We start from the raw sequence: 14,078 nt of genomic DNA on the forward strand, positions 1-14,078 counted from the left end.
TTAAATGATATATGTTCAATTATAATAATGAAAATAATTACTAACATTTACATAATATCTAAAGTTTATAGAAGTAAATGATTGTTATTATTAGATTCTATGATATAATATTTGACTCTATGCTAAAATAATAATAATAATAATAAAACATAGCCTGATGAACATCACAACGCCCCGAAAGGTGCTGCGTATTGTGTTGACAAAATGCTCCAAAACATCCTCCATTGAGGTGAGGAGCCTGCCCCCCCCCCCCCCCCCCCCCCACACACACACACACACACACACGCGTGTCATGAAAGGAGACCTCCCAGTGACCCCAGACCCAAAAAGATTTCACAGCACTTGCAGTCACTGCAGACATTTACGACACCTTGATCCAAACATGGCCTCGGGCGGGCGTGTGGGGGGGGGGGGGGGGGGGGGGGGGGCGTTTGGGGGGGTGATGATGACACCATGTTGGCACACAAGTGAAAGACAAGTGTGTACACAGAAAGAGAGAGAGAGAGAGGATGCTAGCATGGCTGCCATGGCGGCGGAGGCGGAGATAAAGATCACGCCGCTCTGCAAGAAATTGACGTTTTGAATCCCAAAGTGTGCCAAGTTTAATTTAATTTCTGCTCTTCCACCACGACGACACGACGACGACGACGGCGGCAGCGGCGGCGTTGAGCTTGAAGCTCCCAAACGAGAGTGACGAGGCGGGAAGCGCTGACGTGTGTTTTTGTCTCGGAGACAATAAAAACATATTTTTAAACGACGCAATTTGCTCAACGCCGCGGCCAAACGTTGTCTTTGCATGATGAGTCTCGCATCTCTCGCCGCACTTTTTGATGCTGCCGATGCTGCTACTTCTCGGCTGGGGTCACGGTAACCATGGCAACCAGGCACCAATGGCCTCCAAGGTTGTTTTCCGTTCCTGTTAATGATCCAAACAGGAAGCGAACGCCACGGCTGAACACGCCTCGTACCACCCTGGGGGGGGGGGGCATGGGGTGGAGGGTGGGGGCGGAGCCAGCGTGAATGCGGGTCATCACACACACAAAGACAGGCAGCGCGGTGGCTTTAATGTGCAGAAATATTCCATTTTCCTGGTGGGCAGGTTAAATCCTTCCCGCGGGCTGCGGGTCGGAGCAGGCGGGACGGGTCAATAAAAAGGTCCTGATAGCAAATCTCCTTAAACTCTTTATTCATGAAGACGTGCTCCGACTGTCTCCGAGGGACTTTGAGCGCTAATCCACACTCCACGCACATTCTCCAAATGCTCGCCGCCGGACTTTGAAGAGCCCTCGTGTCCCGCTGTGGCGGCCATGTTTTAAGAAAATATGCTGCGCTAATGAAGTTGATTGCTCCTACCGGCACCGCCATGTCACCGCGCGCTCCCAGCGCTCCCGCAGAACCTCCTTCCTCCAACATCCGACAACTTTTATTTCCTGACCAATCTTGGATGCCAACTGAAACACAGAACGTCATCCATCGTCAGAAGACGCCCGTGAGCTTGGAAAAAGCTTTCGGCTTTTCCCGACTCGGGTCCAACAAGCACGACGCCAGGCCAGTCCAGTCCAGAGACCTGGTCTCTTCCCCGAGGCCTCCTACCGGTCGGCCGTGCCCTGAACGCCTCACCGGAGTGGCGTTCCGAGGCATCCTGACCACCTCGCCGGCGTGGCGTTCCGAGGCATCCTGACCACATCATCCGGCGCCTCTCAAAGCGGAGACTACTCCCAGGAGACGCTGGCATGCTCGCCCATCATGGCGGCTGCTCTCTCCGCAACCTCACCGCTCAACATAGAACCCCCCCCCCCCACCGCCTCTCACTTGTTGTTTAACACTTCTAATAGAAAGCTTCCACATGCCGCCCCCCCCTCCCCTAATGAGGTAAATTAGCGCCTTGCAGCAGATGCGTGGAATATACACTAATGGACGCCATCTGTCACTCATCTTGCACACACCCAGCGACAAAACACGGTAAACAGCCCCCCCCCCCCCACTTGCAGGAGAGGATAATGAGAACGAGAACATGAGGGGGGGGGGGGGGGGGGCATTAGTCCAACTTGCAAGAACTATGATACTATTTCTAGTATCCAGTATCTAGCTAGCATGGTGGGATTTGTGTATTAGCGTATTTCTTCTTCTGCGTGTATGCGAGATACTGCAATCTACTCATTTCATTTCTGCTACATTACACTCTGCTGCACTCTGTGTGTAGGCGAGCGGCCCCGCCTCCACCCATGAGACAACACCGTATGGCTCACTCCCTTCATGCTGTTGTTCTATGGAACAAAGGCGCCAAGGTGCTGAAAGCAATGCACAGAGTGAACGCTCTTTCTATGTGTTTGGTCCCTAGTTGCCATGCTAATGCTAATGCTAATGCTACACTACTTGATACCTACTTGGTGTAAATGTTCTTATCTAGCTAAATCGTCATTTGACATCTCAGGACTTTCCCTGCAGGTAGCGAAGCCCACGTATGGAGGAGCCATTCTGCCACTCATTTAAAGGGAAAGTAGCTAGCTAGTACAGGGTAGTATCAGGAAGTATCCCTGCTGTACTGACGCCAAGCGGCCAACCCTGCTGTGATAGTAGCTAGCTAGTACAGGTTAGTATCAGGAAGTATCCCTGCCGTACCGACGCCAAGCCAACCCTGCTGTGATAGTAGCTAGCTAGTACAGGGTAGTATCAGGAAGTATCCCTGCCGTACCGATGCCAAGCGGCCAACCCTGCTGTGATAGTTGTGATAGTAGCTAGCTAGTACAGGGTAGTATCAGGAAGTATCCCTGCCGTACCGGCGGTAAGCGACCAACCCTGCTGTGATAGTAGCTAGCTAGTACAGGGTAGTATCAGGAAGTATCCCTGCCGTACCGACGCCAAGCGGCCAACCCTGCTGTGATAGTAGCTAGCTAGTACCGGGTAGTATCAGGAAGTATCCCTGCCGTACCGACGCCAAGCGGCCAACCCTGCTGTGATAGTAGCTAGCTAGTACCGGGTAGTATCAGGAAGTATCCCTGTCGTACCGACGCCAAGCGGCCAACCCTGCTGTGATAGTAGCTAGCTAGTACCGGGTAGTATCAGGAAGTATCCCTGTCGTACCGACGCCAAGCGGCCAACCCTGCTGTGATAGTAGCTAGCTAGTACCGGGTAGTATCAGGAAGTATATCTGCCGTACCGACGCCAAGCGGCCAACCCTGCTGTGATAGTAGCTAGCTAGTACAGGGTAGTATCAGGAAGTATCCCTGCCGTACCGACGCCAAGCGGCCAACCCTGCTGTGATGTTTGCTTAGCAATGTAAACATACTTCCATATGGTAATAGAATAAATGTCATTAACGGGACATGCAGTGTGCACGTCGCCGCATGACTCGCGCCAGTTTGCGCACAAAGACAGCAAAAAGCTCCCGTGTGGGCGGGGCCGGAAAGACGCGCGTCTCGGCGGGACGCGGAGACATGAATCAGCCAGGCAGAACTTCCATTAGAACAAATGGACTGGAGCCAGCTGCGATTCATCACTATTTGCATCCAGATGAGCCATAATTCTTCTTAACTGCTTCGGCTAATGACAAGCAGCGCAAATTAATCACTTTGGGAGGGGGGGCGCACGCCGGCGACAACAATAAGTCACAACACAACAGCCTCCGCCGAGGAGACAACAGCCAAAAAGGAAGAGCCAACAAGTATTATTTGCTTTGCACACCAGAGGCGTCCATCGGCGCTTGAGGTGGGGTCAATGGGGGGCGGGGGGGCAATGCACACACAGATGGGTGGAGACTGCGAGGCCGACATGCTAACCACACCTGCCAACATTTTATGAGTGTGGAAAATAAGGGAAGACCCGACAACCTCGGCGTCGCTGTCCTCGCAGGCGCCCGGGGGCCAAGCGCGGGTACCGGGAGGGCGACGGGTAGCACCCGGGAGGTAGCACGCCAGCCGCCAGAGCGCCGGCCGCATGCCAGAAAGTTGTCATGTTTGAGGTTGTTTTGCGTCCCGTGCCAACGGAGTCAATGAGCGGCGGCGAATAAAAGTCTGCTGTCAGTCAGTTTTGTTTTGCTCGGCAGCGTCGCCGCCGCTTTGTTTGCAGGTGACAAGCTGCAAATGAGTCATCTTGTTATTGTTACTCACTCACGCCGGGATGCCGCCGCCGCCGCCGAAAGGACGGACAGCCTCCATTAAACTCTAATTCTGCTGCAGAGGTGAAGGCTGGCATTCACAAACACAAATACCATTTCAAACTCATGAATTGAAATCCAATCTGCCGCTTCATTTGTGAGCGCGGCTTCGGGGAGCGAGCGCGTGCCGCCGGACCCCAATTAGCATCTTCGGGCCGCTCATCCACGAGCGTTCATCTCATTTCAGCCGGCTCGCCGGGGAGCGCTTGGCTGGATGAGATTCTGGCACATTTGGACCCGTTTAAGGCCGGTGTGGGATCAGCATACGTAAGAGGCGCTGCCGACTCGGTGCGCCGACCGGACCTCGCTCGGCCTCGGGTGATGGGCGGCCGGCGCGGAGCGGGGGCAGCGCCGCCGGGTTCCGTTATTCCGCGTCCGTGTCAGCCTCTAACTCAGAGGCCGGCTGACCGAGCACACCGAGCCCGGAGGATGGCGCCGCCGCCTTAACTGAGAGGTGACGGCACCCTCCACGCTCGCTAACAGATCGCCTCCTGGCGCCGGCATGTCTGAATACCAATGAGCAGAAGCAGCCGGGCCGCCGACGCCGTGAAAAAGATTAATGGCAGCAAATAAGAAAAGATGACACGGGGAAACTTTCTCAGAGGTTAGAACCTCCAAAGTTGCTCCCTTTTACTGGCGGTTTTAACCATCAAGGAAACCACGGACAGATCAGGAGGTGACGCCGCTCACCACGCGGGAACACGGATTGGCGAAGCCCGGCGGATCGGCGTACACGTTATTGAGTACGACAGGGACAGGAAGTTTATGGGGTCTGCATGGAACCAAAGACAAGAAGTGTCGCCGTTAGTCGGTGCCGATGGGGGCGGGGCTACAAACTATTGACCTCGTACACTTCAACCAATTAAAAAAACCTCATTACAAATGAAATCGCTGTCTATTTCTTTTAGTTTTATTTAACAAAATGGTATCATTTCACATTACGGGAGAATGTTGAGCAAAAAAATGCTAGAAATTTACAAGAAAAACGACTAACAGTCAGCTGGGATAGGCTCCAGCGTGCCGGCCAACAATTATTATATCGAAATTCATTTCTTTTGTTTCATGGATAAATGACTTGAATGAAAAAAACGTTTCCCTGAACCAACGTATTGCCCGCTGGAGCTTATCTGGTGTCCACAGGTTGACCCTGGAACAGATGATGCCCGTTTCCATGACGGCTTCTGGGAATCTACTGTACGTTTCCCAGCTTGGAATCCCAACGTTGATCTTTTCCAAAGCAAAACAAAAGGCCAACGAGTGCAAAGAGCAGTGCAGCGGGCGTGGGAGGAAGGATGCGCGCAGCTACCGTAGCATCGGCCGGTTGCCGTGGCAACAGGACAGCCATGTTGTCTGAGGATCAACACGAGGAGGAAGGCCCAGTCATGCTTTGATACCAGAAGAGTCCAGAACGTAACGCAGCACGCCGAGGTCATGCGAGTGGGAGGCGCTCATTAGCATGTCATTAGCATGTTAGCCACCGCCGCAGCCCGGAAGACGACATCAGCTTTTACATGGACATCTTCGTCAGCCATCGCAACGCAGGGGCGAAGGTCAACACGTTGGAACGCCTTCCTGACAACGACACCGGTCCGCACCTTCCCAATTAGCATCACGCGGTTAGGAGGTTAGCATGAAGACATGACCGCCATGAGCAGCAGAGAAACAACAACACGAACGCGGCGTGAAGCAGCACGGCGCTAATAAAAAGAGGACAAATCATCTGCGCCCAAAAAAAGCAAAAAGGATTTAGCGTCTCGAGGGGAACATGTCTGGAAAATGAGGACAGCATCTGCCAGACGCAAACTGCATCAAAGGAGACCGAGGAAACTCAGCGGGAAAGGCAAACACTGTTTCTGTAGCTGCTTAAGCTAACATCACCGGACACTTCATTAGGTACACCGTCAGAAAATACGATGAACTATGAAAAGCTTAATGATGGCAGTTGGACCCTGGGACAGATGGTTGCTGTCAAATATGCTGCCCCCTAGTGGTGCGGAGTCCGCTCCCTCCTCTTGCTGGATCCCGAGGGAGCGGTGTTCCTAACGGCCGTGCCGCCATCCTGCCCACAACCTAACTAACTAACAGGCCAAACATTCCCAACTGAAGGCCAACGACTTCAGCTATGCAGCACTTCCACTGAAGGACGCGTGCTGAACAATGGAAGAAAGCATCCTCGGAGCTGACGTACCAGGAGAAAACCACTTCACTACAACCAGGAGAAGCAGAGCATAGAGGGGGAGGAGCCACCTGCTGTGGCCCAGCAAGGTGCACCGTATTGGGGCACACACTCCCCAGCAGCCGCTGTGGAGCCACGGAGGTCTTTGCCAACGCAGCCGTCCTGGTTTTTAGGTGGCTGGGAAAGTTTAATTGGAACGCTTGTAGCGTTCTTAACTTGCCACATGCATGCAGCGCTAGCAGATGTAGCTTAATGCATGCTACACTAGCATCTCAATGCATGCGACACTAGCATTTTTAAGCATGCAATACTAGCATCTTGATGCATGCAACACTAGCATCTTGATGCATGCAACACTAGCATCTTAATGCATGCAAAACTAGCATCTTGATGCATGCAACACTAGCATCTTGATGCATGCAACACTAGCATCTTAATGCATGCAAAACTAGCATCTTGATGCATGCAACATTAGCATCTTGATGCATGCAACACGAGCAGGTTCATGCATGCCACACGAGCAGCTGCAGCTAGCCGGAACGCTGAAGAAGACCATCCATTCATCCATTCATCCATTCATCCATTCATCCATTCATCCATTCATCCATTCATCCATCATCCACCCATCCATTCATTCATCCATTCATCTACCAATCCATCCATTCATCCACCAACCCATTCATTCATTCATCCATTCATCCACCAATTAAGATCTGACTCTCCATGCTTTAGTCCACGTAAAGGACGGGTAAGGAAAAGCCCACCAGGAGTGAGGAGTGAGGAGCGAGGAGCCAGCAGCTGCCTGGTCCTCCATCCATGAAGGAAGAAAAGGACGAGGCGTCCTTCTGGAGGATTTGCTTCCATCCAGGGAAGAATTGTGCTGGCAACTTTTGACATTGGCTTTTCATTGGAGGTCAGAACTTCATTCTCTCCCTCTTTGCTTTTCATGGCTAAAAGACGCCGTGTTTGGCCGCCGCTTCCTTTCATAATAAACCAATATTCTTCCAACCTCACGTGACCCCCCCCGTCCCCCCCCAGCCGCGGCCTCCCCGAGTCCAATCAAAACATTTAGCATGCGCTCTGTTCTTGACATTTAAAAGCCTGTGAAAATGAAAATGGATGGCAATTAGAGCAAAGGAGGACCAGGCGCCCCTCGCTTCTGCTCGTTAGCGCCGGGATTCGACGTCCGCCTTCCTTAAAGGCCTTGAAAATCGACCTTCACGTTGGCGAGCGGCGCTAAAAGCGGCGGCGGGTGACCCGGGATCTCCATGTTTGGATGTTTACGGCGACAAAGCGGAGGAGAACGTGAGCCGAGCAACGATCCCGACAGCATCAACGCCGACGTTGCCAGGTGGCGCTCGCTCAGGTGGTCTACGCCGCTGCAGCCACGCCATCAGCGGGGCGCTATATTTAAACCGGAGGGCAGGCTCGGATCACCTGCCGGGGGAGGGGGCGTCGCTTTCAACAGCGGAGCAAAGGTCAGCGTTTCTGCCGGGCCGTGATTGACAGGCGGGGGAGCGCCCTGCCCGCGGCGTGGCCCGGCCGGCCGCGCCTCTGACTCAGTGCTGACTAACCCGGCGAGTCTGCTGACAGCGTCTGAGTGATCGCGGCGGCCGGGGAGGATCCGCAAAGCGTCCGCCGGAGGACGCCGCCACCGCCGCCGACAAATGAAATCTCACCCGGCTCGTGTGCAGCGTAATGACGGAGATGGGGGGGTACGTTTTCTAGAGGGTTGGAATATGAGATGGCGAGGCTGCCTGGGAAGGGGGCGGGGTCAAAGAGCGGGTAAGAACAACAATAAGTCGCCATGATGAGATGTAGCGTTCGGCCGCGACCTGCGTTACCGCGGGGAAATTTGAAAGAGAAGCAATTTCACATTCAACCATCGGACACAATGCGGGCCTGCGTGAGGGGGTGGCGCGTGTGCGCATGTGTGTGTGCACGTGCACACACGTGTGTGTGTGTGTGTGTGTGTGTACGTGCTGGCGGCGTGCGGCAGCTGCCTGACAGTTAAAAGCGAGGCGCTGGTTGGCGTTTCAAAGGCTCGCCTGCAGACGCGCGCGCATCAGCGACACGCACGCCGATAGACGCGCTCGTGCACGGCTTAATGAGCATCCGTGTGCACGTGTGGGATGCTTCTTTCCCGGTTAATGAAAGCTGCAAAGGAGGTGGGGGCAAGATGGCGTCGGAACGTTGGAGTCCATCATGGCCGTCCGCTCAAACTTTTGAACAGCATGTAAACGTCTGCGTTGCTAAGCAGCTAACGCTCACAAAGGTTGTTAGCGAGTGCCGATGTGACGACTTTTTTTTAGCAAGAATCTTTGAAGTATGGTACGAGCGTACCGCACCGACGCCCACTTAAGCCCACCTGCAGCACGCCAGTTTGGCTAGCAGGAGCGTGGGAACACACGTGCACGCACGTACGGGCGCCGTGCAGCAGAGCCACTGGCACGTATTTGACCTCTGCACTGTCCCGTGGCAACGGCGCGTGCTATCCTGGACTTATGGACTTCCATGTACAGATTCCATACGGCACCACGGGCGTCAGGAGCGGACATAAAACACGGAAGCCATGACAGTGGAATGTAAAATAAAAATATGGAGGACGATGACTTATCTATTCATCAGGGCTTTATGCTAATCTCCCCTTTCCTGCTAATGAACCAACCAATGAGTTATGTCGGGGATTTCTAGTCGAGTGGGGGGGGGGGGGGGGCATGGCCCCCCCAGTGAGTAAAGTGGTTGACTAGATGGCTGATGCGGTACTCGTGTACAACACACAGGTCTTACGCTTTAAGCTCCACTGGTAAGTCCTTGAACACACCGCGGCCCCCAAAGTGTACGTTGGGTGCCCCGGGCTGATCGTCATTGATTAGGGCGGGGTCGTTATTCCGTATAGACGTGTGTCAGGCATATTTAGGGATTCGAGCTGGACCGTGTGCTGAGTGAACAACGGCAACCAAAGAGAGAAGGGGAGGGTTACAACGCTTGCTTTTATTGCCAATGCTGACGTGGAAATTGGATGAGAACGTCGTGGTGAGCTGGGCGGAGGCTTTGGAGGGGGAGGGGCGAGCCATGTGTCAAAATTGGACGTTTTTATGGCCGTATCAATTGGCGGTCCTGGAAGGTGACCCCGATAAAACTGCCATAAAAGGAAGTGATGGGTCGTAAGGAATGTTGTGTGTGAATGCAGGCCAGTGGGGACCAGGAAAGGGGGCGGGGGGCTGACACGAGGTGTGAGTACGCCCTTATTTGCGTACATCAAAGCCAGAATGCTATGGATGATTACTATGACAATACAACACAAGCTGGGCTGGGAACGCCTGTATAAGTCGGCCTTCTACAGCATCCACAGCACGGGTGTCAAACTCACGGCCTGGGGGCCACATTGGGCCCATCATATGGCGTTATTTCATTTACAAAAGTTTCAATCCATTCTTATATTGTGTTTGTTCATTTTGACAGAGAGGTTCTCTATCCGTCAGGTGAAGACGCCTATTGATTTTGAGCTGGGGGGGGGGGGGTCGCCCCTCGGTGGAGTTCACACGAATTAGCATCGGATTAGCGTCGCATCTGCCGTGAAGATTTGACATCATATCCGACATCCCAATGGTCTTTTGGGACGATTACCGACTTGATGTCACATGACACACGGTGCCACGCCGTGGTGACCCCCCCCCCCCATACACGCACACAGTGTACGCACGTGCAGCGACTAATTACAGTGATTAGCGGCGTCCGCTAACGTTTGACGCCACCCGCTTGACGGACATCCAACCTGACAACACACACACACCCGTCCTGTGCGGTGGGGGCCGGGGGCCGGGGGTGTCGCTGCAGCCAAGCGGAAAGGAGAGCAGCGCGGGTGAGCGGGCTTGTTTCGCCCTTGCGGTGGCGCCGACGCTGACCTCGGCAAATGGACAACAGAGATGATATCGCGACAGCGAGAGCGGCGCCGCCGGCCTTTGCTCAAATTGATTTAGCCCCCCCACGAGCCCGTCCCATCTCAATGAGGTGGCAGCACGCTGGCGGCATATATCACTGTCACAGCAGCAGCCGCTAGTGAAATGTGATTTTTATCTTCATGAGAACACCCCCTCCAGCACCACAGCACCACAAGTGATGACAAATAAAGAGTGGGCACATTACGCCCAGAAACGCTACGACTTTGTAGCGGTGCCCGGTTAGCCAAGCACCGGCGGTGCCGGGGGTGGCCCGCTGGGGCGGGGGCGGGGGGGCGTCGGCGTGTGTGCGTGGCGCCTCGTAGATCACGGCGTGTGGGTGAGAGTTGTCAGCGGCCGGATCGGGCCTGCGAAGCGCAACGTAGTTTATGGCGCCGAGCCGTCCAGGCAACAACCAGGAAAGGCGCTCTAAAAATAAACGCCTTTTTTCCCGTCTTCTTCTTTCCTGAGCTCGCCCCAGAAACGCGCGCTTCCTCTTGTGGAGCGCTGCAACGCGAGGAAGAGGACTTGAGGAGATAATGGAGGGCGTTAAAAGCGGCACAGGCGTACGCTCTTAATTACACAACCACTTCGCTAGTACCCCCCCCCAATCCGCTGGTCAGGCCTCTCTGCTAAACTTTGCACCTTCTTTTATTGCTATTCCGCACCAGCCCTCCTCCCCCCGCCTGCAGCCAGGAGGGGAGGCGGGGCCGGACTCACATCGGCGGAGAGGAAGCTAATCTTGGCTAATTGGGGAGCGCGTGTCATCGATATCGCTGGCTTTGGAGAGCCGGCTCGTGAAGGCCGGCGCTGCCCGGAACGCGCAAATTAGACGTGATCGTCCTCAGCAGCCGATAGACCCGAGAAGCCGCCCGCCACGTTACAGCAGGAAGCACCGAGGATGCTGCTCACGTACGCTTCCTGTCCACGCTCGGTGGTCGTCATTACCGGCACCAACTCCAGGCTTCTCTCCTTATCCTGCCTTTCTGCGCCATCTCTTCCCTTTTGGGTCCAACTGAAACTGCGGTCGCGGGCGGTAAAAGGCCCCCGGGCCGCACCTTGCACAAAGCTTCCATTAGGTGACAGCATCTTCATGAATATACTGCAGCATGCTAATTAGCTGTGTTCATATTTGGAATATTCTCCCAAGCTGGTTGACGCGATAAACGCAGGTCAGATGGTTGCTCAAGGGCATGAGGCAATGTCTCTCTTTGGTTTCAACTTTTTCTTCTCTGTTTTGATCAAGTCAGTTCACCACCGCAAATAAATGTGCCGTTACCTGTTGTACAGGTAACACAACACAACACAACACAGCTGGTCTGACAGACAATAAAAAGATGTAGCACGAGGGATCCGCCTCTTTCTGTAATCCTTCCTTCATTGCCCTTAATTGGTTGCACCCGCCCACCATACATGATTCAACGCTAACAGAAGGTTTTTGTCATATTTTCAGCATAGAAATCCTGTGAGTGATCTTCTAAATACATTTTACCATGATTAGAGCCCTCAAGACATGAAATAACACCCCTATAGTCACCTTTATGTTTGTATTGGCTAATATGGCCATATGATTCATTTTCTACAGCTTTTCATATTCGACGTAAATGAGACTCACATGTTGGTAGTCGCTTGCTTTTTTTCTGGACAGCGTACTTCCTTTGGCATGATATAGTACACAGAATAAGCGGAAATAAGAAAACGGTCGTTTCCCCCGTAAATGTCTTCCCTGAGGAACCTCGGTGGGGAGTCTAGCGCCTGTCTCGCTGAATACTGACACCTAGTGGCCAGGATAAAATACTGCATTTACAATTGCAAGTTAGTACAAATATGCTTTTTAGTAATCGTCCGTATTCAAGCACAAACCAGAGATCATTGATTGATCAATAGTCACCAACCTGAGCCGCAGCGAGGGAGAGATATATTACTCGATGATATAATATGATATAATATGACATAATATGATATATTACTGGATTGCTGGTGTAATCACACCCCCTGATTGGCAATTATGTTGAACCATTATGTTGTCACCGCGCTGCCGCCCCTGCTGCTTGACTTGGGTACTGCAACGAGCGAACGCCAAGGCAATGCCTGCTGCTCGCAGCCTTTTTATCCACCTTGGGGCGTCCAAACAATGAAGTACTAAGTAAAAGTAAGTGACCACATAACGAGACAAGAAGGGGAGGACAAGCAGCAAACACGTTGGTGACCACTATGTCAATAAATCAATTGGTTTATCCCATAACATCCAGCAGGACCAGGAAAGACCCTCCGGATGCTGACCAGGACGGACCCTGGAGACGCTGACCAGGACGGACCCTGGAGACGCTGACCAGGACGGACCCTGGAGACGCTGACCAGGACGGACCCTGGAGACGCTGACCAGGACGGACCCTGGAGACGCTGACCAGGACCGACCCTGGAGACGCTGACCAGGACGGACCCTACAGATGCTGACCAGGACGGACCCTGGAGACGCTGACCAGGACGGACCCTGGAGACGCTGACCAGGACGGACCCTGGAGATGCTGACCAGGACGGACCCTACAGATGCTGACCAGGACGGACCCTGGAGACGCTGACCAGGACGGACCCTGGAGACGCTGACCAGGACCGACCCTGGAGACGCTGACCAGGACCGACCCTGGAGACGCTGACCAGGACCGACCCTGGAGACGCTGACCAGGACGGACCCTGGAGACGTTCTCCCAGAGCATCCAAATTGTAGGACTTGAGGGCTTTGCTGTGTAACACGCTGGCGTGTTGTCTGACATGTTAACGTGTTTGCTGTCAAGCTGACGAGGAAAACATTCCTTGGCTGTGAAATCTTCTAATTGCCAGGCTCACGTCAGTCTGTTTTCCTCTGACACGTGTGTGTGTGTGTTTGCGTGTGTGTGTGTGTGTGTGTGTGTGTGTGTTTGCGTGTCTTTTGTTGGGCCAATGCGGTTTCCTGACAGGTGAGGATCCATGTTGCGGCGCCTGGCGAGCAGCGAGGGCGGGAGAGGTTAGAGTCAGGGTGACATATCAGCACAGCCGGGGCCGTGTCCACCCCTGCTGACCCACGTGCACGTTAGTGTGGGGGCTGATCCATCTCAGCCCCCCCCCACACACACATACATACACGCACACACATACATGTCGTGGGCGGGCTAAACACGGCCCTTTGATGGGGTTGACGTGTGGGCCTAGGCTGACCTGTGTTGACTCCCCCTGCTGAGTGGGACCACATCATGCTGGCGTGCTTACACACACACACACACACACACACACACACAGCTACAATATGGTCTCATTAAAACTACAAAATGACACACACACACACACACACACACACACACACACACCAAATCCTGGCACCTAAGATCGATATGGGACCGGTCTCCCATCTGGACAGGAAGTGATGACATGACAGCAAAGAAGACGAGTGACAGCGTATGCAAATGAGCAAAGCGGAGGATGAATCAGAAGTTTGGGAGGGGGGCGGCGGGAGAGGGGGGGGGGACACCTCGGATCAGGAAGCATCAACGCTTGTCAACAACAACAACAACAACAACAACAGCTCTCATCCTCACACAACTACACTAGACCCGCCCCCACCAGGAGGACCACCTCCAAACCAGGACGGGGGTCTCGGCAGCAGCAGCAGCAGCATCCTCAGAGCCCCCCCCCCCCCCCCCCCTCCATCACTTCTCTTCCCGAGCATCCTCTTATTCCTTTTTGTCTCCACTTCCTTTCCCGAGCCGACGCCGCATTTGGCGCAGCGGATCAAGCCTTAAAGAAGGCGAGGAATTTTTGGGAAGGGAAA

At 53.7% G+C, this 14,078-nt stretch overlaps 1 protein-coding gene across 9 annotated transcripts in view; it reads right to left on the reverse strand.

The window, feature by feature from the left end:
* The window catches only part of LOC131102883 (RNA binding protein fox-1 homolog 3-like), a 247,406-nt gene that overhangs the window by 168,962 nt on the left and 64,366 nt on the right, over positions 1 to 14,078 (reverse strand). The gene's annotated exons all lie outside the window — the stretch shown is intronic.

The sequence above is a fragment of the Doryrhamphus excisus genome, chromosome 15 (genome assembly GCF_030265055.1).
Source record: "Doryrhamphus excisus isolate RoL2022-K1 chromosome 15, RoL_Dexc_1.0, whole genome shotgun sequence".
Classification (NCBI taxonomy): Eukaryota; Metazoa; Chordata; class Actinopteri; order Syngnathiformes; family Syngnathidae; genus Doryrhamphus; species Doryrhamphus excisus.